The sequence below is a fragment of the Pleurodeles waltl genome, chromosome 9, assembly GCF_031143425.1.
Source record: "Pleurodeles waltl isolate 20211129_DDA chromosome 9, aPleWal1.hap1.20221129, whole genome shotgun sequence".
Lineage (NCBI taxonomy): Eukaryota > Metazoa > Chordata > Amphibia > Caudata > Salamandridae > Pleurodeles > Pleurodeles waltl.
Genome location: NC_090448.1, coordinates 1093989900 through 1094017791, shown reverse-complemented (window position 1 = coordinate 1094017791; position 27892 = coordinate 1093989900).

Below are 27892 nucleotides of genomic sequence, written 5' to 3'. Positions count from 1 at the left end.
AATTCAAATAAGTAAAGCACAGGTTCTAAGCCCCTTTTCAGTTTTTTGAATGAAATATTTCGCAAGCATGCGCGCAAGCATGCGCGCAAGCATGCGCGCAAGCGCACGTGCAGGTGAAACCTAAAAAGGACAGCAGTACAACTTCGTAACAGTTTCTAAGTGAGACCATTTGGACACAAGTTCCATAATACTGTCGTTGCCTTGAGACAAATCATTTTGTATGACGTTTATGTTGACGTTTATGTTGTGTGACAATATTTTGGAGAAGGTTTCTGAGGTAGTTGAGACAAATGTGTTGCTCTGTTCTCAAGGGTTTCAGTCATATTATTTCAGTCATATTACCGTGCCTATTCCTAATCCGAGTTTCTCAGCTTGAATTTCCAATATGATCAAGTAAGCCTACACTAATATAGAGGATATTAATCTCTTAGTAGTACTGTAATTCGTAGCAGAAAAACATTTAATGCAACTACAACAATTAAGAATGTTATATAAATTAAAGCAGTGCTTGGTATCTTTTATTTTTGGATTCCATTTTAAGGAATCAAAGAAGACTGAACTCTCAAAGGAAATGGAAATTGGGCCTAACAAGTTGAAAAATAAGTCTGGAAGGCACATTAAAATAGGATATTACTGCATTGGCTGCCATACTTTTTTGAAATCTTACACTGTCTTATGTGCTAAATATCCTGTTAATAATAAAACAGGTTTAAGTAAGTGCCTGATCCAACACGTTTATCGGGATTTTAAACTGAGTATGCTGACTGATTTAAATAAATCTCTTTGAGACTTGTGCCAAACTTGCTTGTGCATTAATTATTAAGATCGCTTTCACTGGGTGGACCATAAATGCTCGATGTAATTTGGATATTAATAGGAAGCAACGTCGTGTACACGAATGAAACCGAAAGATTAAATTGCCAGTGTGCCAAGAAAGGCTTAGCAGGCAGACTCCACCTGCAGGGCGCATTTAAATCAGAATAAGACCGTCCTTCCCCTTTCTTTCCCGTTGCAATCTTAGCAGATGAACTAAATACCATTCGATTGAATTAGACAAACTTTGCTAACTTTTTTTATTTGACGCTCGTAAAGAAGCTGTTGTTAAAAGCCTTAAAGCTATTAAAATTGTTTCTCTAGGAAAAAGTGTGCATTTCGCTGCTTTGGGGGTTTAGCACAACACAAAGGGAGATAAGCAGTAACTGAATGAATGACCACGGATTTAATCCTCCAGGCAGCGCTGCTTGCAGCGCTGCCCAGGGGTTTACGAGTCCCCCTCCCGCCAGCCTTTTCATGGCGGTTTGAACCGCCATGAAAAGGCTGGCGGAAAGGGGAGTCGCGAGGCCCCTGCCCTGCCCATGCCACTGGGAAGGATTAAGGAACTAGACCCCGGCTAACAGCTGACTGCAGTGGCCTAAATAAGCACTGGATTTGTAGTCAGATCTACTTAAATTAATTTAGGACCAGGGGCCAAAAATACCAGGGGTGATGCCCTAAGGAAGGAACCGCCCCTGGTAGGGCTGAACGCCTGGTTCAAGAGCTCTAGGTGGCAAACACGATGAAATAAGAAGGACAACCTCTGTTTCTCTATGGATGGGCCAGATACAGAGAATTTAGGAGGGTGGCCTGGTTTGTAGTGGGTAACTAAGGTACTTACACCTTATACCAGGTCCAGTTATCCCTTATTAGTGAAATGTAGGCAGTTTCTAGAAGGCAGTTTCTCCAGGAGTAGCTGTAGCTAAGCAGCCAAGGCTTATCTGGGAGACGTGCAAAGCTCATGCAATACCACTGTAGTCACACAACACTCACACACATGAAAGAAAACACTCAGTGTTACAAAAATAAAGGTACTTTATTTTGGCGGCACAAATACAAAAACTACCATAGAAGCTATACTCCCTTGGGAGGTAAGTAATACTCAATATATATATATATATATATACTAGTATGCAGAAACAGGTGTAAAACCAGTTAGAAAACAGTGCAAATAGTGAAAATCACACTAGTTAGAAATGGGGGAACACAAACCATATATTAAACAAGTGGAATGCGAAAGTTGCGTTTCCACCTAGGCAAGTGTAGTGTGTAGAGGGGCGCTGGGAGTATTAGAAAACACCAAAGGTAAGTAATAGAACCCACCCCAGATCCCAGGAAAGCAGGAGTAAATCACAGTAACTTTCCTAGAACACACAAGAACACAAGAAAGAATATATTGCAAGAACCAGAAGAGACTGCAAGACACCAACCACGGATTCCTGGACCTGAAGATCTGTGGAAGAATGGGACCAAGTCCAAGAAGCATTGAAGAGTCCAGGAAGAACTGGAGGCCCTGCTGACCCGGAAGAAGGTACAAAGGAAGAACCACTGGTTTGGAAGAAAAGTCAGGACTGCAGCCAAGAGACAGGATTCGGGTTCCTTGTTGGTGCAGATGATGTCCCACGCCGGATGGAAGTATGCAGTCAGGTTTGCGTCGCTGTAGTCTGACAACAAGCCTTGGCACACACAAAGCTCGCAGTTGGAGGAAAATGGAGCAGCCTGGGACCAGGAAGGACCATGTGGACTCTACCCAGGAGGGGAAGTCAGAGGGGGCTCTCAGCATCTCAAAGAGCCCACAGAAGACCAGGCAGCGCGCCCCGGAGTCCCACAGTACAGGGACAAAGAAGGTGCAAAAGGGGGTCCACGCATCACTACAACAAAGGCTCCCATGCTGCTGGAGAAGAACCACTCTGGAAGATGGGCATCACAGGAAGGAGTGCTGGGGGCCGAAGCTGCACGGTGCATGAAGAAGTTCGTGGAAGGATGCCAACAAATCTTGGAAACTGCGAAACACGCGATGCAAGGGGGTACTGTCTTGCATGGGGAGGCAGGCTCTTACCTCCACCAAAGTTGGACAGTAGGACATCAGGACCGTCGGGAACACTTAAGTCCACCACCCGTGATGCTGGATCCACGCACTTCATCAGGAGTGGGGACCCACGCCACCGTCATTGCTGCAGAAAGGTGCCTGCTGAAGCAGGGAAGTGACTCCTTCACTCTAAGGGAGATTCCTTCGTTCTTCTGGTGCAGGCTGAAGACAGGCTGTCCTCTGACGATGCACGAGTGGGAAACAGTTGCAGTTGCTAGGAGGAGCTGAACATACAATGTTGCAGAAGGCTTCTTTGATTCTTTGTTGCAGTTTGTAGAGTTCCTGAAGGCCCAGTAGCAGTTTCTTCTGTGAGAAGGTGAAGTAAAGGTTGCAGAGGATTCCTGCTGGAGTCTTGCAATCTGAATCTGAGGAGACACCCAGAGGAGAGAACCTAAATAGCCCTATAAGGGGATTGGTCACCTAAACAGGTAAGCACCTATCAGGGGAGGGCTCTGACGTCACCTGCTAGCACTAGCCACTCAAATGCTCCCAGAGTTCCCTGCCAACTTGAAATTCAAGATGGCAAAACTCAGGGACCCTCTGGAGGAGCTCTGAGCACCAGCCCTGGGGTGGTGATGAACAGGGAAGCGGTCACTCCAGTCAGATGGAGATTTGAGCTAATAACAGAGCACCTTAATATATTGCTCTATAAGGCAACTGGAGATAGTTTCCACCACTATATTGTGAGGTGAAAGGTTCTAGTAGTCCACACATAATATGGGAAAAACTGGAGACTTGCACCTGGCTTGAATCTCTTTGAAATATGATTATTATTAATCATGGTGAAGGTTCCTATCCTGACACTTGGTTTTCTTTTTGAGTGTTGTGTTATTGGTGTTAATAGTACAGTGGCATTTATCTATTTTCTAAGGATGTTTATGTTTTGTTGTTTAGATATCTCCTACAGATGTGGCCTCATCCTTAAAGAGTGGCATACTTTACTGCTCGTTTATCTCTTTTTCCTTTCCCCACATTAATCATCCTATTGGGATTGCCCTGATGAAGGTGGCCTCCCTATGAGAGGAATACCGAAACGAGCGTAGGCAGTGAGTTTGAATACCCTGTCTTACCGACACTATAGAGATACCTTTTATGAAACTGTTTTGCCATATTAAGGGTTAACAAAGAGAATTCTTCAATTACAGTTTGATATATATGTTTTTATATATTCTGCATATCATTCTTTCTATATATTGTTTGTTATATATATATTTTTGAATGCATATTAGAAGTTTTGCATTAGTCTAGGACTTTTTATTGTATAGATTTTATGTCAATATGGTTGAGTCTCGGTATGAATGAGTGTGAATGAGTTATAGATTTGATCAGGATTTTTTGTCTGTTATTCTTAGTGGGGTGGGCTATATGTTTTTTCTGTGCTGTCTTTATCAATTTTGTCTATCATCGTTTTTCGATTTATTCATTATTAGAAATGGGTATAAATAAAATATTTTAGAAACATTTGGCTGTTCTAATGTATCAGCAGGTGCATATTGCGTGCCATTAGACACTGTACTAATTGACAGAATATAAGTGGCATATACAAATATATATATATATTAGGATTTGTAACATAACTATTTCTCGACATACTAATCAAAAGTATATTTATTTGTCTTTGTCATATATTGTATATTTATGAAGCAGGATTGAAGAGTATCTATATTTACTAATTTATTGTTAATTTCCCTGGATTAACTACTACATTAGAACAGGGATCACAATGTCTGTTGATGAGACTTCTTGCTGATGGCTGCTTAAAAACATCTGTGCAATGTCTTGATCTGAAGGATGCTTCCTCAGTTTGGGAAGCCAAGTAGCATTCCTATTGCCCTTAGGCGGGTGAGTCCTTCAAGATGACCACCACACAGAGTTGCAGACATTTGGCAGTTAGAGGTGTACTACTCTCCTTACTGGGAAGTTCACTATTCCTTCTTCTTTTCTTAAAACATTTGCTAGAATGTATCCACCCTGGAAACACTTGCAAAGGTAGACTATTTATAATGTGGGTGGAAGAGAAGCAATTGGGACCCTGCATGAACTTTCTTGCCAATTAATTTTGAGAACACTCTTTCCCAAAATATCTGAGTGCTGCACCTCACAGACCTGAATTAGTATGCAGTAGTGTACACAAACCTGCTCCTAAGGGGCCACATGCAACCACCTTGGCTTCTGCTTCTCTACCAAGCTTCAGAGTGAAAAGGACGTTTTTCGGTTGAGCGCGCCAGTGCTTCTGACCTGTTGTTATCTATTCTCTGAGCTTTAACCACGCCCATCTCACACCCATCACTTTCATTTGTTTGTGGGCTTGCTTTTCAAAATACCCTTCATTTTATTTTTTAAAGGTATGCATATGTCATGCCTTTTCCCTCCTCAAGAGTACCAGCCAACTACTGTTACCATGCACAGTATCCATAATGATGGTTTGTGGACTACTTTTTAACTTTTAGCTTGACCTTCTCTTGATCTGCAGCACTTGAGTGATTTGCATAACTACCAATTACTTTTTATTGTAACTTTTTTCAGTTGAGCTCATATCGCTTAAATTTTTTATACTGCGAAAACTTAATCTGCAGTATCGGAGCACTTTATGCATATGGCTCCATACTTCTGATCGAGTTCTAGTTCTAGCTCTTTAAAAATTGAAAGAGCTATTAGTGCGACTAAAAAGCAAAAGATACAACGACAACTAACTGGTAGTTATGCAAATCTCTCCAATACTGCCAATCGAGTTCCCACAGAACTCGATCGGCATTATTGGATAGATTTGCATAACTACCAGTTACTTGTCAGTATCTTTTGTTTTTTATTCGTAGTTGCGATCACAAGGCTTTTATTTTTTTACGGCGGGAACTCAATCACTGGTAGGGGAGCGATTAATGCAAATCCTTCACTACTGCAGATCAAGTTCCCGCTGTATAAAAATTTAAAGCAGTTTGAGTGAACTAAAAAACAAAAGATACAATGACAAGTAACTGGTAGTTATGCAGATTGCTCCAATACTGCGGATTGTGGTACCGCAAAACTTGATCACTGAAGACACTCTCTCTTTCAATAATATTAAATGGCTTTTCTTGGTTGGGGAGATTCTGTATAAGTTTCAGGTTCTTCTGCTTCAAAAATCAGAAGTGTTGCAGCCAATGGACATCTGTAAATCTTTCATATGGACAGGGAGGCAACCTATACTGGGATATCAGATCAGCACATGGCATCTGAAACATTGGGGATTTGCCTGTATTACATGGCAACTCAGGTGCTATACGTGGTGGAGTGGCTCTAGGGTCAGACGGACAAACTCTGGTGTTTCATCGACTAGAACATGATGGCCAGACCACTCTCCAAGGTCCTCTAGCTTCCTAGGGGCCAGAGATGGCACAATCTTTATATCTCACTGGTCACAAGGGCTACTGTTGAGGCCTGGAACTATCTCTCTTGGCTTAAAGGATCAACTACCTTTCCATCCCTTCAGACTCTGGTATACGGTAGGGAATTTTACCCTGTCCAAGAGAGATCCCTGATCCCGACCTGGATCTGGAATGGCTGCTTTCATCTTAGGAATTTCCTCCATAGTCATTCCATTCGATCCTTTGAGGACATAAACAGACATATCACATACTGGAGAGGGGGAGGTTCTGTTACTTGCAAATTAGACACTGGGTTCTCCAACCCACTTTGAAGGCAGCTGCTACGAGACCCCTAACATATCTAGAGATATTTTGCAGGACCTCCAGAGGTCCTTAGCAATCGCAGGCCTAAGACATGGTTAAGGGGCTACCTATGTGGGTGGCACAATCCGTGCTGCAGGCCCACTAGTAGCATTTAATATCCAAGCCTTGGGCACATGAACTGCACTTTACTAGTGACCTATAAGTATATCAAATATGCCATTTGGGGATAAACCAATTTTATCATGTTTAAGGGAGAGAGCATATGCACTTTAGCACTGGTTAGCAGTGGTAAAGTGCACAGAGTCCTAAAACCAGCAAAAGGGGTGTCAGAAAAGTGGAGGGAGACAGGCAAAAAGTTGGGGAATAACCACCCTAAGGCTGTCAGGTCTAACAACAATAAAAAGCGATTGAAACTGAAACAAGCATTTGAAATGCAATAGATCTCTCATTTGCTTGAGTTAGAGCTATTGGCATTGTAAATGCCTAACTGGACTTTTCTTGCCACATCAATTAATCAACCCTGCCGCATAATTTGGTCCTCTCTGCACATAGTTCCAGTGGCCCTGTATATAACTAAAGCACTTGAGATCAAAATGCAGAGAAACAGGATGTGCATTTAAATATACACTTCTATTGTTGAACTTCGTAAACGAGGATGCATATAAAATTGGACATATAAATAATAGCAGTGTTCATCATTAATTGGGATCTGAAGTATCCCTTAAAGGGAAACGTAAAACAAAGAACTGCACATATCAGCATTTATTGGATTGGGAAATAATTAAGCAACAGATTTGTGCATCTTGCGAATTGATGCTGTTTGCTTTCTACTCCAGCCAGTGGAAGAAGAAGTCAATTAAGTATTTCCATTTACTTTTAGTATTTATTTCCTGTGCCAAGCAGAGAAAATGAAATCCTAGAGAAAGAAAAGCGCTACCCTAATAACATTGTGGGAGGTAATAACGTGCACTTTTCTGTTCCGTTTTGCGCTGAGAAGCCCCTGTGCTGGAATGCAGGGAGATAAGCTTCCCCTCCCGTGCCCATGTTCCCGATTAAAGCCAGATGCTGTCACAGGGGCTAGTGCCTGCTGTGCAGCTTCAATGAATGCAGGAGGGTAGAGTGCTTTTTTTTAGTAGATCGTAATGTGAGTTAATAAAATGTAAGTCTATAAAATGACTCCTCTCACCAAGGTTTGGAACGTAAAGCACAGATAAAGACTGCATCAAAAACCCATGGGTTGGTAGGACAAACATGTCAGGTGAGAACACTGGAGTTCAAATGTTATGTTACGTGTAATTGTAAAGCACATTATCAGCTGCGATAGCATCCATGTGCCAGGTCACATGTGTTAAACTCTTGTCCATAGGTTAACAAATATGGACAATAATCATGAAACAGAGCAGGTGCATTCTGGAACAAGCTGCCCCTCAACATCAGGATTTACGGATGCTGTCAGCCTTAGAAGAATGGAAGGCTAATGCGGGCCTGTCAGATTCAGAGCCCTGATTTCCAGGTTGCAGAGGCTGGCAGTTAAATCATTAAGCCATCTTGTGGAGTGGAATCAGATGGGGCTTTTGACTCAGCAATCCGAATGGTGAATGGCGTGAGGCTTTGTCAGCAGCATCGCCTGGCAGGACCCAGGGCACACGGCTTGGCACCCACACAGAACATGGCATCATGGCCATTGAGAAGCGTTCAGTCCGACTCGCATGTCTGTTTTTCTATGGCATTTCTGTAGTCCAACAGATGCAGCTCAGTGAAAATGAATTTAAATACAATATGCCCGTGGATTTTAAAGTGCACCACACACTTCACGACAAGTAGATAAATAATTACAGGAACTGACCAGATAAAAATAATTTACATGAGTGACTGCAACTAAATCTTGCTGCCCAGCATAAATATCTCTGTGGTAGAAAAGTAAACAAGGAAAAGACGGCAGACATGAACAGGAAACTGAGGGACGGACAGGAGGTGCTGGGGACAACAGTGCCAGCTGATTCAAAGCACCACAGCCGCCATGAGCATGAGCGCGATGGAGAGACACAGAAGAACAAGACAAAGAGAACTAGGGCAAGCTGGCCCTGGAAACGTCCCCACCCCCTTTGCTGTCTTTTTATGTTTGCAGAAGGAGGTAGGTGGGGAGGGAGACCTGCTGAAGGACTTTCCCAAGGAAGCATGGCTGCTCTTAAACACACCCACAGTGTAAGACGAGCAGACACAAACTGAAAAAAGTCCCCTACAAAAGAGATAAACAGGGCAAAGTGTAATAATACAGTAGTTAGTCCCTGCTCTGAAAGACAAAAAGGAGGAACAAAGAGTCAGAACTGACTACTAGCGAGCAAGGATTTTTAAAGGACACTGCAACCAACAAATGAAATCGTTTTAAGTCCACAGTATTAATATATTTAAAAGTATACACAAGGTCCAACGCTTACGCTCGATCTAAAAATAATATGAAAGGGACCAGTGTATTTGGAAAAGGCATGTGTACTTTATTTTCTCCCTAAATAATGTATGCATGTATACCTATCTCTGTGACCTTTAGAAACACATTTGGATTCTTTTTTTCAGAAGCTGCTCATATTGATTCCAAAGCCTTTATTACACGTCTTTATCAATTTTGTGAAGCCTGCTGAAACGTACCCTGAGAACCTTCCAATTCTGAATCTGTTTTACTTTTTTTGATTTCAGAACGCTGTGCCTCTTTCTTCAGAACCTGGGCATAATGAAAATGAAGTGGAAATATTTATTTATTATGGTCCTAATTGTGATAGCGCTAAGTTTTTGGTCAACCAACAACCAAGTGTCGAATGAACACAACAAATGTAAGTAAAAATGGAAGCGAAGAGCTGGTTTAAAGATAGTGTCAGCCCGGGTTGTTTTACATATTGTTAATAATCGTTGTTAATGAAATAAAAGACAAAATATAGAATCAAGTACAGATCGAACAAATGCACAAATTGTGCAGTGTTTAATTTATTCATTAACATAAAATATACAAACATTGACATTTCAATTTTAATGAGAATGTTGTAGCTTTTCAAAATTCGGTTTTGTTTCTAAAAGATAAAGCAATATGCTAAATCTTTGCCTGTCAATGTGTCTTTTTTGCCCTTAATGAATGCTCTCTTAGCTGCGCATAACAGAGCTTCAATTGAGACCACCAATTATCCCTGATACAACTTGTGCTGCTCGCACGAATGAGGCTAAGGATATCACCTTTATTTTCAGCCTACAATTTCAAATCCATTCACATTTACAAAGAGTTGAAAACTTTTTAATTTTACAGTTTTTTCATATATACTTTATTAATCTTTCAATATTATTCAATTTTGTAAAGAAACATGGACACTCAAGTAGGCATCACGGCCCCCAGAGGTCTGCGAACCATAGTTTAAGAATAAGTGACCTATGGCAATGTTACTATCATTCACTATTCCCTAATTATATGCACAAAATCCAGTATTAATACTACATTTTCTAACCGCAGTAATACTTTTATCCCATCAGGGCAGTGCTTAATTTCTGCTTGTTGTTTCCGGTGCTGAGCACTGGCACTGTTTTCTTGAGGGCCGGCACTTAATTTTCTGCCTCAAGCATTTACTGCGAGCAAAAGACCATATGGGAAAGACGGAGGAAGAGAAAAATGAAAAGGGGTCACAATGGGAGAAAGCAGAAAGCTGCAAGAGTGAGCTGAAGGGGCCGGGAGTGGCTGTAAATAGATTGAAGAGGTCCAAGATGGCTTCAGGATTACGCTGCCTCAGTATTCCATGCTTGCACATTTAATTACAGCAGCTGCATGTTCACGAGGAGGGCTTTGGGCAACAACACGTTTTTATTTACAAATTAAGCACTGAATGAGGGCATAGCCCATGGATTAATTATTAAAATTTAGATAAGGGTTTCTGTGTCACAAACATGCATCTTGATTTCTTTCCCGGTCCAATGCTATCTAGTGTTGTATCTTTATGCCAGCCAGGAAACACCATCCATACAAGCTCATGCATTATGCCCTGCACCAGACACATTCTGTTGTGTCATTGATTTTCTATGTTAGGATTGTTGGACCTGGAAAATTAGAGTACTTTCTGGTTTTCCTTCTCGTCGTTGCACAGACAGCTTGAGATGTCTGCCAGCTCTCACGTGATAAACAAAAACACAAATTAGTTTTGCTTCAGAGCCCTTCAGTCATTGGCAGCTTTGGCTCGGCCAACTTCAGCCAAGTATTTTTTGAAAGTGGCACCATTCAGATCTTCACACAGCTCACAAGTCTTTTCCTGTCATGGTGTTGACTATTGAGTGTATTAGTTTGCTTAAAAAGTGTTTTCATTGCCGTGCATGCACTGCAATGGAGACATACCCCTTTGCCTACTCCCAAATGCCACTTACTGCTGCCCCTCCCTGTTCTCCAACTCCTACGCCTGCATCTACATATTTCACCATTCCTATTTCTAGATGGACTCCTAACCCGCTATGTTGCTTCTTCAACTGCCATCATCTCCCTACCCCCATTCTTACCCCTACTTCTACACCTACCCATACCACTGGTGTTACCATACTCCCAGCCTTTCCCGCTTACTTGTGGATCTTCTCTTTTACCTATTTCCACTAATCGCATGCCTCTCATTCTTACCCACAAGTACCCTGACTCTTACTACAATTCACTCCTACTTGTGCCCCTACTTACTCCTGCTCTCAATCACTTTTAGTCCTAGTTATCCCAACTTACTCATACTTATACCTACTCTTACCTTACTCACAGATACTTCTACTCTTACTTCTCGGTTTGGTTTAGGGGCATTTTCAGCAAAGAAATATTAGTGATGAGTATTGGGAAAGCCCCTGTTCACTAACTGATTGCTTGGCTCAACCCTCTGCAGCCAATGCGTGGTAAAGTGTCATTCAAATTTAGGGATCAGTCCACAGTAGTTCTTTTTTATCAATGCACTCTTAGTTGTTATTTGATTACCTAAAGATTGCTTCCTTTGTATGGATGGTGAAGCTTCCCTGCTCTGCAATGGGAGTTGAGTGGACCCCTTAGCTACACTCAAACAGCACCTTCCCCTGCACTTACCTTTCCCCATTCTCATTCCTACTCAGATCACCACCCTTACTTCTACACCAAGCCCCAGTCCAATCCCTACTGATACTCTTACCCAATGCTTACTCCTACCTGCATCTACCTGTGCTTTTGCCCCATCCCACTTCGACCCCTACTTCTAAGCTTAGAGAACTGCTACCTTTACTTCTGCCACTAGTATCACCTTTATTCCCTACTATTCTCTTTTATCTTACTCAGGCTGTCATTGTTATTCCTAATTACTACTACTTACTTCTCCTCCTACCTCTTCCTTTTACAGCTGTACTCACTTCCCTTACTCCTACTTACTCCTTTTCTTACTTCTACTTACTCCTGCAAATACTCCAAATCGTAAATCTACTTACACCTACTCTTACTCATCCTATATCTCCTGCTCATCTTCTCATCTACTCTTTCTGTCTTACCCACTGATAAATTAATCTCCTCCAACTGGTTTGCTTAATATTTTACTTATTGCTGATTCTATTCTACTACTAAATTTACTCCCACCACTGTTCCAACTCTCCACCCAGCTACCATACTCTCCACCCCCCCCCACACTCTGCTCTCATCTACTTCTCTTCACACCTGGTCAATCAGTCTGTGTCACTTGTTTTTCACTGGCGCCAATCAAATCTTCACTGTGCGAAAGTCAACCAATGAAACCGGAAGCAAAATCATCTCTGTTGTCTTACTCCAACAATTTGCCACCACTTAGGTATAACAGACCACATAGAAACAAAATGCTTTCAAGCCCGGTCATGTATGGCAAACAACTGCCCCAACCCAGCTCCAACTTAGAAAAGATTTAAAGATCTTTGCCCATATTTAAGGGCTTTTGGCACAAACTGGAATGGCATGGTGAGCAAAAAAATTAATTTATTAAACATAGAACTGTGACTGGGGGTTAATGTTTGATTTATTCCCCATTCCGCCATCGTCTGTTGTTATCGTATTTTTCACCCTAAGTAGAAAGGTTATGCCCACATGTGGATCCCGGGCTCGCTATGCCACCAGATTCAAGCTAACCTGGCTAATGAGGGGTGATAACCCAAAACCGGTTCCAGGAGGCATGTTTCTAGTCCAGGGAGAACCTGGCCTGGCAGTTCGGGCTGGACTGTTCCCATGGGGAGCAGGGTCAAAACTGATTTGTTAATGGCTGGGTCCAAATGGAATGGCATGGTGAGCAAAAACACAAATGGATGAAACCCAGATCTGTGACTGGTGGTGAATGTTTGATTTGTTCTGCATTCCGTCTATCATTTGTTGTTTTTGCATTTGTCGCCCTAAGTGGCAGGATATGCCAAGACGTGGGTCCTTCAGCTATGCCACCAGACTCAATCTAGCATGGCTGATGAAGGGTCATACCTCAAAATCAGTCCCAGGATGCTTGTTTCTGGTCCAGAAAGGAGCTGGCCTGGAAGTTCAGTCTGGACTGTTCCAATGGGAACAGGGTCAAGACTGATTTGCACATGGGTGGGTCCAAACTGGAATGGCATGACAAGTAACAAAAATGATGGATTAAACCCAGATCTGTGACTGGGGGTGAATATTTGATTTGTTCTGCATTCCATCCATCATCTTTTGTTTTTGCATTTGTCACCCTAAGCAGGAAGGGTATGCCCAGACATGGGTTCCATGCTTACTATGCCACCAGAATCAACCTATCCTGGTTGATGAGCGGTATTACCCTGAAACCCGTCTCAGAATGCTTGTTTCTGGTGCAGGGAGGACCTGGCCTGGCAGTTCGGGCTGGACTTTTCCCATGGGGAGCAGGGTCAAGACTAATTTGCATATGGCCAGGTCCAAACTGGAATGGCATGGTGAGCAAAAAGTAACTGATGGATTAAACCCAGGTTTGTGACTGGGGTGAATGTTTGATTTGTTCTGCATTCTGTCGATCATCTGTTGTTTTTGCATTTGTCACCCTAAGTGGGAAGGATACGCCCAGACGTGGGTCCCGGGCTTGCTTTGCCACCAGATTCAAGCTAGCCTGGCTGATGAGGGGGTGATACCCTAAAACCGGTTCCAGAATGCTTGTTTCTGGTCGAGGGAGGACCTGGCCTGGCTGTTCAGGCTGGACTATTCCCATGGGGAGCAGGGTCAAGACTGATTTGTATATGGCTGGGTCCAAACTGGAATGGCATGACAAGCAAAAAATTGATGGATTAAATCTCCCCAGAAATGTGACTGGGGGTGAATGTTTGATTTGTTCTTCATTTTGCCAGATTTATTGTTTTGGCACAGGGAAGCGCAGCAAGTCACCTTGTTGTGCTGTCCTGCATCAAAGCGAAAGGGCAGGATTTTGCTGTATCTATAGCACACAGGATATTCCTATCTGTTCCCCCCACATTGGCGCACAATGGGCTGCCTAGCGCCAATGCGTCAATGCAGGCACCCTTGCACCAATCCTGTGAGACCTTTTCCTCCTCCATCTCTCCTTTACTTATCCCAAACCTCATCTTGCTACAATGATCTCCCAGTTAGCACTTCTGGATTTGTCCTTCTTCTATCCCTCCATTTTTCTATACAATCCAACTAACAGAATCACATGTCCTCCGCTCAAATTGACTCATACCTTCCTATCCTAATACTAATACTGTACTCATATTTCCCTATACTAATCCACCACTAATCCTTTTGGGTTCCAGAGTAGCGTGCTACTCACCAAAAAGCGATTCAACGCCTAGTCAGGGGTAGTAAGCGCTATAAAAATACAATTAAAAATACTATTACAACAGCAACTGTTTTACATATCACCTACAGACCTCTGTTAGTGTTTGTCATCGAAGATTTATTGTGGACATTACCAATAAAAACAGCCACTTTTCGGCCAGCCTATTGTTTCTATTGATTTGGCTTTCTTGTCACAATTATTTGCTTGCTTCTTTGATGATGTTCCTATCTTTTGTTGTGTCTGTTTCTCCCCATGAGCACACTTCTCTTCTTTACCATCTTTTTGACTAAATAACTATGACCCAGCAAGTCAACTCCATCTGCTCCTCCTGCTTCAACACCCTCTGCATGCTTCGGAAGATCTACAAATGGATCCCCACTGAAACCAGAAGAACAGTCACCCAAGCCCTTGTAAGCAGCAAATTGGACTATGTCAATGCCCTCCACACAGGAACCCCTGCCAGTAAGAGGCGTAGTGAAGAAGTCAGACAGAGCACAGAAGAAGGGGGCCCATCTCTGTTTGGTGGTCTGGAGGCATCCAAGTGAAAGGTGCAGCACCTACCATGTATGCAGATGAAATCAATGCACAGGCAGTTGGTGTCTATCAATCACAACATATGCAAGCTGCATGAAGGACAGCAAGCTACAGCAGAACACCTAAGGGAGATGACAAATGTAATTAAGGAACTCTGCACTGTAATGCAGCAGGACCATGTCATCCACCGTAGGCGCCATCACCAATTAATGGGTAGGTTGGATGGGTTCAGCAGATCTGTTAATTGGCTCACTAATGCAACTGCTTTGCTGTCACAACGTGTTGTGAGCATGCAAGTGGAAATGGCACATTGCAGTTGGGGACGTTGCACAAGGATTGGTGCAAGTCCCCTATGCATTTCAGACAATGCAGACAGCCAAGTGTGCTGCAAACAGTGACCTGGGTGGTGGGGATAGTGAGGAGCTCTCTAGCCTCAGTAGTGTCACAGCCCCTGTAGTGGATCCTAAGTGTTGCAGTTCCAGACACAGTACTGTCTCAGAACCTTCAACAAGAGGTGCAGCTGAGCCCACTGAGCGTTCTAGCGGAGTGCGTGGACGTAAAAAGTAATGTGGAGATGTTCAGGGCCTTCAATATTTTGTGTCAATGCACTGATACAAGATGTTAATAGTACACATTGTAAATGGGTACTGATTGTGCTTTTGGAATACCTATGTCCTATGCCCACATAATTGACCTGAAGGTAAGGCAATAAATGTGATATGTGCAGCAATAAAGTGAACAAGACGTGGTGCTGTCATCATTTACATCAGAAATAGTTGCGCGTAATCTCAGCACATCTTTGCCTGCCGTCTGCTGCTCTGGTTCGGTCTGCTGGGTGAAAGAGTGGCAAGGGATCGTCATCCTCATCTGAGTCCGTATCTGTGGGTTCAACTGGTATGCCTCTTGTCATAGCGATGTTATGGAACATAGCACATGTGGCCACAATATTACAGTAGGTTTCCGGACTGTATTGTAGTGCACCCCCACTTTTATGCAGGCACTGGAAGCGACTCTTCAGCAGTCCAAAGGTCCTCTCAATCACACTTCATGTCCTTCTATGTGCCGCATTGTATCGCCATTTACTTGGCGTGGCTGGATTCAGGTATGGTGTTAGGATGAAGGACCACACTGCATTTGCACTGTCTCCTACAATGGCAGGAGTGTAAAAGGAGTTATTTTTATCTGTGACTTCACTTAGAAGAAATGCTGCATTGTTCTCTGTTACATTACAAAGTATGTATCCTTCTCCAAAATCTCCAGTAAGAAGTCTTATGCACATTCCACTATGTCTAAAGATGTATGAATCATGTGTGCTACCAGGGTATCAGGCCACTAAATCAGTTAGGATATGGAAGGCATTTCAAATGACCTGTATGTTAATTGAATGCCTATTTTTTCTATTCCTGTAAATGTACTCGGTTTCAGATGGTGGACAGATTGCCACATATGTCCAATCAATGACATGTGGAAATTGGCCTACCTGGCAGAAGTGTAATTTAGTTAGTTGGAAGTCCTGTGGGGTGTTGTGGAATTTGATGTGCAGATTATTTTTTGATAACATTGCATTGAGGAATGCATTGAAGAAGCGTGAGAGTGTACTTTGAGACACACCTCCAGCTGCTGCTATGACCCCCTGATATCTTCCGGAGGCTAGGAGGTGCAGGGAGCATAACACTTGCACATGCGTGGGCATGGCATTGGTTTTGTGTGTGTGTGGCTGCAGTTGCAGTTGTAAATCTGCTATTAGGTCGAGTATCATGGCAGAGTTCAAGCTATACTTATCAAATATTTCCTCCTCTGTCTGATCAAGAGAGTAATGCGCAATCTGAAAATGTGCTCCTGTCTCCTCCTTCCTCTCCTCAAATCTGCCAGGATCCTCATCCTCCTCGCCATGACGTAGAGTGCAGCCATTTGAGTTGGTTGTAAATTGCACATGCAAAATCCCCGTTTTGCGACTATTTGCAATTTGCAAATGCTTTATACATTTAATTTGCGATTCCTTATTTGCGAGTCTCAATTTGCGATTCGCGAAATAGAGTCACGATTTTAGGGAATCGCTATTTTTGCGATTCCTTAAAAATGCACTGGAAATGCCTTTCATACATCGTAAAAGGCTATTTTGCATTCGCAAACAGTAGAATTTTGTGATTCACACCGTTGAACTTCATCCTTGATTCACAGAGCCCTTTGTCATGAATGAATATAAATCCCTGCCAGTCTTTGTCTGAATAATTTTTAGTTAAGCTTGGGTACTGTTGTCTGTGAAGTAAAGACAGAATCGGTTTGGAATAGAGTATATCTGTCAGGGTTCCATGTAGACCCAATATTAGTTTCTTTCAAATAACCCATTTATCCATGTAATCATGGATAGAGGAGCTGCTTAATATAAAAGATGTATTATTCATTTTACCCATTAAGAGTCTTTTTATTTGCAGATAGTTCATGAACTTGGAGGGATTACATTGGAATTGAGTCTGTAGAGCTTCAAAGGGTTTCTATAGGCCATCCAGTAGTATTTGATCTAAGCAATAAAGCCCATTTTGAACCCAAGCTTGCCAGTACAGTACTTTACCAGAGATTTGAATTTCTGAATTATTTCACAGAGGACAGTTTAAATGTATAAATAGGTGTTGTTTCAAAAGTTTGCAACATGAGATCCATTTCTTGGGTGTTTCATAAAAAAATGGATTTGAGTCTGATGTGATATTGTTCAGTTTAAGATAGAGGACCGAAATGCCTGTCACTCATTTTTGTTGATGTTGTTCTAATACAACCCATAGCAGGGATTTCAAATGGTTATTAACATTATATTTTACTTGGAATAAGTATAAGCCATATGATACTTTTCTATGTTTGGCTGACAAAGAATTCCCAGATGCAGTATCTGCATGTAGTTTTGCGTCAAACAGCCAGGGATATAACCCTGCCAAATATAGATCCTAATTCATTGATTAATAAGGAGAAGTGTTTAGTTGGCACTGAGATGGCTAACATTGCAAAGACACGTTTATAACGTGGTGCAGTCACCACCTTTATAGTTTGTATCCTTCCTCACATTGATAATTGAAATTTGCTCCATTTCTCAAAATCTATGCTCATTTACTCCATGAGGATTTGAACATTATCTTTGATCATTGCATGCAGGTCTGGGCCATCCAGTATACCAACATATTTCATCCGAGATTTTGCCCATTGAAATGGCATTCCGTGAATGGAGGATATCTTTGTAAAAGGGGGCATAGGAGGAGCTTGACTTTTGTACCAGTTGATGCGGTATCCTGAAAAAAAACAGAGAAGTTGGTAGTTATTTCTTGTACAGAGGATGTTAGATTTCTCAGAATAAGAAGAATATCATCTACATATAAAATAAGTTTGAGTTCACCAGCTAGTGTGATAATACCTGAGATGCTTTTAGTCTGACAGATTACAATAGCCAATTGTTGTAGTGCTATGACAAAAAGCAAATAGGCGACTGGACAGCCTTGCCGGGTCCCTCTTTTAATTACAAAAGGGTCAGTCAATACCCATTGAATTTAACCAAGGCTGGGGGATTACTGTATAGGCAGTGAATCATTGCTAGAAATTTGGGTCCCATATTTATTCTTTCCAGTGTCCTGAAAATATAGCCCCACACCACTCGATTAGAGGTCTTTTCAGCATCGAGGAAGAGGGCCACCAAATAATCTGCTGCATTGCAAGAGAAAAATATTGTGTGCTAGGCTTCACAAGTAGTTTTGTGACAAATGATTTTGAATAAATCCAACCTGTGTATCATGTAGTAGCAAATTGATGACATTTTGTAGTCTCAGTGCCAGGCTTTTGGCTAATATTTTAACGTGACTATTGATGAGTGAAATTGGCCTGTAATTTTTGCAGTAGTGTGTCCTTACCTGATATTAGGAATTAAGGCTATACTTGCCCTATTAAATTCCGGGGGCAGTATTCCTTCAATCATAACTGTTTGGAATAAGATTTCCTAGCAATGGAAATGTTGTAGGTGTTGTGATATTATACATTCCAGTAGGGAATCCATCTTGCCCCGGAGCCTTTCTGGTGGGGAATAATGTAATGGCATTAGCTACTTTTTCATCCGTTATTTGTTTGTCAATCTCTGCTCCATTTTCTGGTGTCAATTTGGTGATCGGAGGAACTTGGAAGAACTGTGATTCTGCTGTTTGTGTAGTGGGTGCCTCTGAGCAATACATTATCTTATAGAATGATGGAAATTATATAGTTATGTTGTTAGGATTCGTTTGCAAAACCCCATTTGGTTATATTTAGCTAAAATGTGTGATTTTATATTTCTTTGTTTCAGCTGGTAGGCTAAGAGTCTACCTGCTTTTTCCCTTGATCATTTTGATGATTTTTGAGGCAATGCAGGGTCTCTTCTCTGCTTGTGCTGTCAATGATGTATTGAAATCATTTTTCTTTGAGGTCAAAGTACATAGACACATATCAGATGGCTTCTTTCTGTACTGCCGGGTAATGGTAGCAATATTGGTTTTCAACGTTTGTTTAATATGTTTATTCTGTTTGATATGTTTATTCTGTTTTCTGGCTGTCACTGAGTCACGAATAAGCATACCCCTTATGTCATGACTCCATCTTGTGCCCTATGTGTGGTGGGTGTTACTAGCCGGGCTCATGTCATCTTTTTCTTGTGGTGCCTCCCTGCTCTGAGTACTCCAAGTCGTTTCCCTTGTGGTGCCTTCCATTTTTGAGCACTCCATGATTCCCCTCCCAGAAGGCCTGAACCATTGACCCTCCTGTTCTGGGGCTCAGTGAGATCTTTGTCTCCGCGCACCATGTTAGACCTGACAGCCTTAGGGTGGTGACCCCAACTTTTTGCCTGTCTCCCTCCACTTTTTGACACTGTTTTTGTTGCTTTTAGGACTCTGCGTACCTTACCACTGCTAACCAGTGCTAAAGTGCATATGCTCTCTCCCTTAAAACATGTGACATTGGCTCATACCGAATTGACATATTTAATTTACTTGTAAGTCCCTAAGAAAGTGCCCTGCATATGCCCAGGGCCTGTAGATTAAATGCTACTAATGGGCCTGCAGCACTGATTGTGTCACCCACATAAGCAGCCCCTTAACCATGTCTCAGGCCTGTGTGTGCAGTTTCACTGGCATTTAAAAGTACTTGCCATGCCTTAAACTCCCATTTGCCTACATATAAGTCACCCCTAAGGTAGGCCCTAGGTAACCCATATGGCAGGGTGCTGTGTAGACAAAAGGCAGGACACATACCTGTGTGTTGTATGTGTCCTGGTAGTGGATAACTCCTAAATCCATTTTCCACTGCTGTGAGGCCAGCTCCTTTCATTAGGGCTACCCTCATATACTGTTGAGTGGTGGATTCTGATCAGAAAGGAGAAGAGGTCATATTTAGTATGGCCAGAATGATGATAGAAAATCCTGCTGACTGGTGAGGTTGAATTCTATATTACTATTTTAGAAATGCCACTTTTAGAAAGTGAGCATTTCTCTGCACTTAAAATCCTTCTGTGCCTTACACTCCACATCTGGGCTGGGCTGGGTTGGGCTGGTTGATAGCTCCTGTGTGCATTTCACCCAGACAACCACAAACACAGGATGCTCAGGCACACCTGCACACATCTGCATACGAATGGGTCTTCCTTGGCTGGAAGGGTGGAAGGCCTGACACATTTCAAAGGACAGTGGCCTGCCCTCACACAATGGACTGCCAAATCCCTGACTGGGACCCTGGCAGACAGGGTTGTACTGAAAGGGGACATTGTTCACTTCAAAACCACTCTTTGAAGTCTCCCCCACTTCAAAGGCACTTTTGGGTATATAAACTAAGTCCCTGACTCTAGCAACTTATACACTTTTTGGGAAGGATACCCTGCACCAGATCCTACACCCTGCCAAGAGAAGCTGCCTGGCTTCCCAAAGGACTCAGACTGGTTTGCTGTAAAGGACTGCTCCCTTGCTGTTGCCCTGCTGCCTTGCTGGCCTCCGGCTCTGCTAAGAAGTGCTCTCCAAGGGCTTGGATTGAGCTTGCCTCCTGTTCCTGGAGTCTCAGGGCCAAAAAGACTTCGGCCCTCATTCTGACCCTGGCGGTCTTTGACCGCCAGGGCGGAGGACCGCGGGAGCACCGCCGACAGGCCGGCGGTGCTCCAATGGGGATTCCGACCGCGGCGGTAAAGCCGCGGTCGGACCGGCACCACTGGCGGGGTCTCGCCAGTGTACCGCGGCCCCATTGAATCCTCCGCGGCGGCGCAGCTTGCTGCACCGCCGCGGGGATTCCGACCCCCACTACCGCCATCCAGATCCCGGCGGTCGGACCGCCGAGATCCGGATGGCGGTAGGGGGGGTCTCGGGGCCCCTGGGGGCCCCTGCAGTGCCCATGCCACTGGCATGGGCATTGCAGGGGCCCCCGTAAGAGGGCCCCTACATGTATTTCACTGTCTGCTGCGCAGACAGTGAAATACGCGACGGGTGCAACTGCACCCGTCGCACAGCTTCCACTCCGCCGGCTCGATTCCGAGCCGGCTTCATCGTGGAAGCCTCTTTCCCGCTGGGCTGGCTGGCGGTCTGAAGGCGACCGCCCGCCAGCCCAGCGGGAAAGTCAGAATTACCGCCGCGGTCTTTCGACCGCGGAACGGTAACCTGACGGCGGGACTTTGGCGGGCGGCCTCCGCCGCCCGCCAAGGTCAGAATGAGGGCCTTCATCTCTAAAAGAAACCCCTTGTGTGGTGAAAATCGACGCTCAGCCTGCTGGAATCGACGCACCGCCTGCTTAGTGGTGAAAGAATCACCGCATGGCCGAATTGGAATGACGCAGCCCGTCTCCCCAAGTGGAGATCAATGCAGTGCCAGCATTGCGACTGGAACTTCGACGCACAGCCCTCTGGATCAATGTATCACCTAGCCAGAACGATGCAGCCCAACTTCCTGCAGGAAGAATCAACACAACTTCTGCCGTGCGACAGACACTCCAATGCATTTTACACCGGATCGATGCAACGCCTGTGACTTCGTCCTGCATGCCCAGGAGTTTCCACACATCGTTCCTGGGCATCAAAAAACCTGTATCATAAAGAAGATTCAAGCTTGCGCGCCAGAATTCGACGCAAAGCCCTTGCCGGTGGAAAAGAATCGATGCATCATCTGCGTGCGCTCGGCAAACTGACACACACCTACCTTTTTCCACGCATTTCCTCCTCTGACATCTTTGTGCGTGTAATTTTGGCACAAACCAGGTGTCCTATGTGTATGTCTGACTTCATATAACCAGCCCCGCTGTGACGGACAGGACCGCCACTGTTGTGGCGGCACGGCCACCACATTAAGACACTAGCAGTCAAACCACCAGGGTTCCGCCAGCACCATCAGGATCCATGATCCCAATGGCCTGGTGGTGGCAGAGATCGTAATCCATCAGGGCAGCACTGCATGCAGTGCTGTCCTGAGGATTACAACCTTGTTCTCCACCAGCCTTTTCATGGCGGTTTCACCGCCATGAAAAGGCTGGCGGAGAACAGGTGCAGGGGGTCAAAGCAGAAGTTAAAGGGGGTCCCGTACATTGCCCATGCAATTGGCGTGGGCAGTGCAGGGGTCCTCCTGCCCTGCACCCTCACAATGTTCACCACCTGCCTTGCAGACAGTGAACATTGCAAGGGTGCTGGTGCACCCTGTGGGTTACAGCATTGTCACCGGCTTGATTACGAAATGGAGACAATGCTGTAGCCTGTTTCCTGCTAGGCCAGCAGGCAGAAACCGAGGTTTCCACCTGCCGACCTAGCGGGAAACCCCTAATAGCTCCGGCGGGGTAGTCGCTACAAAGGCAGTGACCACCCTGTCAGGAGTTTGGCAGACAGGCTTTCCCGTCTGCCAAAATTCTTAATTGGGCCCTATGTGTTTGTGGGTGTTGCATTTGAATGAACGTATAGATTTTTACCTTATGAATAGGAGTTCATGTATGTGTGGCTTTTCTTTGGGCATCCAAAAATATAACTCAACAACATACCATCTTTACAACAAATGCCAATTATGCCTGAAACAATTCAGTCCTATTGTCTTGGCCAAAACGTGTTTTAGATGGAAACAACATCACGTTATAATGATCACGCAATAATTGTGCAGGTGCCAGGAAGTGAATGCGAGTCCATTGTTCCATTGTCCAAGTAACATTTTCATGCAGTGCAGCCCAGTTAACTCTAAAGGAGGAGTCCATTAAGCAGGAGACTGGAAAAGCTAAAGGTCATTATCAAAACAACAAAATCTGAGTAAAACAATACTTCTGAGTTTTTCCAATGCTGTAACATGCTCCTCTGAGATGATGCTATGACTATTAAACATGTCCCTACTTCCAGTTTGGTAATTTCAGTAATACTCTTCTAACTAATAAATATTATCTTGAAAAATTAACTGGAGGCAGAGCTTGCGTTACAACCGAATAGGCACAATTCCCCGGTTTCTGGGCGGAGCTCCCTCTCTTGGGATAGGTGAGGCAGCAGTAGCATTGTGGAGGCCTATGGACAGTATTAAGGTGGGCCATTGCCAGCAGTGGAGCCCAATGGCACTCTTTTTTGAATACTTAAACTTAATTTTCATCAGCAGTTTGATCGTCAACAAGACAGATTGAGAGAGCAAAGGAGGAAAGGAAGAGAAAGACAGTAAAACAGTGACAAAAAAGTTAAAAGAAGGCATGGGATAGAATCTGCAAGACTGAGATAAAGGGACAGGGGGAATATGGTAGCAGATGAAATAGGCATGGGTTTGAATTAAGACTAGACATTCTTGGGGTTTGGCAACCTGAGGCTATGGCGCTCTCAGACTCCTGAAAAATATTTTGGGATTCATCACTTACTGTTTTACAAATTAAGCACTGCCCATGAAGGTAATAGTACAGGTGACTGAACTAGGGTGGCTCCCATGATTGAGTGAGCAAGCTGTAGTTAACTGTGTGTGGAGTTCGCAGTCTAGTGCTTTAATCGTATGTGTACGTTCTATATTACTCATTGTTAAATCATTGTATTTTGTATTACTCATGAACTACATCATTGGATTCTTATGATAGACTAAAGTTCATTAAGGAGAGCGAGGAGGATTTTAACTTGGAAAAAATGATTAAATGTTAGTCCTCATGATTGAGTATCTTGTCTCATAGAACCATTAAATGAGTATGTCATTCCAATCACTAGTGTCAGATGTGTGTTGTGAAAGAATGTAAAACAGACCTCTTGTTGTAGGCCAAAATTACAGGCATTGGGACCATCATCCTTCCAGGCACATTATCAGTGTGGCACACCTGATAGCATCATACTTGGCTCTGTTGCCTCTGCCCTATTAGATTTATTGAGGCGTAGACAAATGGGGCCAGATTTACTAACATTTCACACAAGGCAGTCCAGAAAAGCAACTTGCTGTGCTGCATTGCACGATAGTGAGACATCAGAAATGTGCCATATCTACAAAGATATGGCTCATTTCTGACTTGCACTGGTGCACTGTGCCAACACAGACACCCTTGCACAATGGTGCAAGGGTGCCTGCGTTATAAGCAGGATTGTTTTTTTGCAGGAATGGCCACCTTCCCACGCAAAAGCAATCCTTAAAAGCATTTCCTTTTTTCTATGTGTGATGCGAAATGCATTAAATATAGAAGAAAGAAGTAAATTGGAGAAATAAAGAAATTTCATCTCATTACACCTGGGAATGGGGATACATTCCGAGGTTTACAACTCTTTGGCTTCGCATGGCTTAGTAGATCCCAGTTGCGTGGCCCTTTATTTTGTGGCTGCTGTGACCACACACAGTAGAGGACACTACTCCCCGACCTGCAACTGCAATGATTCTCAAAGCAAACAAGTGATGCAGAGACATCCCTTGGAGACATTTGCAGTGTTGCAATAAAGACATTAGAGAATGGCAGCCTAGGGATGCCACAGTGTACACTATGCATAGCGGTGGTCCCGATTTGTGACATATTTTGGTAGTGGCTATTAGGCCGGCCAAAGGGTAAATGGAGAAAATTATCTGCTATTTACTTGGCCGCTCACTAAATAGTTGAAATTACTTACTATTTGCCGGCTTCTTTGAAAATAGTAGAGAAGCTTCTCCATTTACATGGCAGCTGGTTATATAGTAGAGATGCTGCACTGTCTGACCTGCAGCCATGCAAATAACAAGGAAACTTTACTAATTCCCCCACCCCTGGCTGAATAATAGAGGTTATGTACCTAGTTGGGCAGCAGCTATCCAGATAGTAAGGAAACTTTACTATTTACTTGATCTATGGTTAAGTACCAGACATTATGTACTGCTTAGCCAGCGGTGAAGCAAACAACAAAGAAACTTCACTCATTACTCAGCTGCTGGCAAAACGGCAGATATTATGTGCAGTTTGACCAAAGCCATGTAAATAGCACATTGTTATTTAACTGGCTGCTGGCTAAATAGCAGGTCTTGTACTGTTTGACCAGTTGGTTTGCAAATAGAAAATAAACTCCTCATTCATCTGGTGGCTGTCTACTTGGCCAGTAACAAGGCAAATAGAAGAGAAACTTCACTATTTACCCAGGTGCTATCTACCATCTTAAATTTTGTGTTATCATGCGTTATGCAAATTTCAACACATACTTACCACCAGGTACTTCTGCAAACAAGGAGTGCGCACAATTGACATCAATTTCCTTATGCAAGTTAGGGTCCTGATGTATTATTATTTCATTTGCAAAAGTGGTGACAAATAGAGCACAGCCTTTTGCGAATGGAAGTATTTTGCAAACTGACCTATGCACTACAAGGTTGGTTCACAAAATACTGAATAACAGGGGGTGCAAAAACCTGCCTAATTATTATTCTTTAGGCAGGTGGCAATTTGTCACACTTGATTGACATTAATCACAGGGATGGCGGCCTGCAAGGGACAGTACACCAACATCCATATGACTGCATTTCAACAGAGGAAACATGTTTGTTTTTCTTTTTTAAAGCAGTCTGTGTTCTTTAAAAGAACCAAAGTTGCTCTAAAAACAAAAAGATTTCCATGTTGGAAAACTCCAGAGAGAGCAGGCAGTGGTTCACCCCTTGAGGCTGCCAATATGCTTCCCTTGAGGCTGAAAAAGGTTCTAAGGGGAACAAAGTCCTTTGCTTTTGCAAATTAGTCACCACCACAACTTGGGGATTGGTAGGTCATCAATGACTTGCAACAGCAATTGCAACTGCAAACTATTGACAAATTCCTTTTTGAATTTTAAGTGGGAGGGCGAAACCGCTTTCATAATGCCTCAGAATTGCAATTTGGAAACAACTGCAAATGTCCTTTTACAAGGAAAATGAATTTTCCAACTCATGAAAACGACGTTTGTACATAACGATATGCACATTTGTGGTCACCTTGACATTTTGCAACATGAGGCCTTTAGTGCTAAAACTGGTTTAGATGAAAGCACTAAATTATTGGTTTTAAGGTCCCAAATATTTGAATGTTTCTAAGTTACTTTGACAGACACAACACAGAGTGCCTCTCCTTTACACCATGGGTCAAAACACAGGAACTTGGAAGGCCCTTTATCGAGCTGTTTCATGCTCCACAAATGCTCCTACCCCTTCACGTTTACCCAATGATAAAGATTATAAGCACCTTTGCAAGACTAAGTGCAGTTGTGTACTTATCTATAGATATGTACTGGCGCTTATTCACAAAGCCATGGGAATATATATGGGGCAAATATAGGATTGCCAAAAGGCTTCATTTTACCAGAACATCTCGTTTTTTCTGCAGCATATCAGTGCATTTCGGTGCTGTAAATTCTGGTTGAGTTTGGTGAAACAAATGAGACTGAAGCACCTGAAAGCAATGACATGTAAATGCAATGGTCTGAACTGGAAATACTGAATCCCAGTGACACTGTGCCCTCTGATGTTTAGAGTGATTTTATCAAAATAGAAACAATTGCATAATGTTCCACATTATAATTCAGAGGCTCCATTCCAGACAGAAAGAATTAAAGTGATGGAACTTATTCAGAATTTGGTGGATTTAGTTAACTCTGTCGGGATGGTAGAGGACAATTTCTCCACCATCATGAAGAACCTCCCCCGACCAAATGTAGAGTTGTCTACCAGTCCTCTCTATATTGAAAGAAACTGCAATAATGGCTGTTCAGTTCTAGTCAGGAAAAGGTTGATGGACTGTGCCATCAAACATGATGGCCAGCTGGCAATCTTTTCAAAAGCTTTTTTATTTTTCAAAAGCAAACTCCAAAAGCAGTAGTTTGTTATGAAAAACAAAAACAATTGTCCCAAAATCCCTTTTTGTCTCCAAGGGATTTGGGGTCCTTATTTTCTTTCCTGTCACTTATAGCCAGGTTTTACAATAAATAGGGCAAACAATGTAAAGTCCTTCTCCAATGGCCCTTACTCCATCGCCGGAGACAATGAGAGAAGGAATTAGACTATAATTGATTGAAATTAATGTCATTGAAATATGAATGAATAGCTTCTGTAAATCAAAAAAGGCATATGGGCACCACAAATACAGAACAAAAGACACTGACTGAGATATACTATTTTTTGATTTTAATACAAATATTGTAAAAAGTGTTTTCTATCTTCATTCTTATGACCCATGGACCAATCGTTTCATTTTCCACTATACTCATTTTCCAAAGAGGGGATGTGAATCCATTGTTTAGGTTAAGTTTAGGTTTCAGAACTAATTTGGGGTGAGTCCCTTTTAAACATAATTTTCAGGTGGCTAAGTAATGGCTCTCACATCAGTAGCAACAGGCTGGCCGCAAGCCAGATTATTCCAAGCAAAGTCATAATGAAATGAGAGTGCTCAGCCTTCCTCAACATTCATTCAGCAAAGACAAAACAGCAGGCCCAGCAGAGGAACATTGGGATTGAGTTAGTTCTTGGCAGTAATGGTCCCACTGTCGGAAAACCCGGCTGCCACTTTGGCGGTCCACACGCTCTATTTAGGTGTTGGCGGTTCCATGGATGAAAGGCCACCGAGTCCCACTGACTCCGTCGGGAATCACTGAC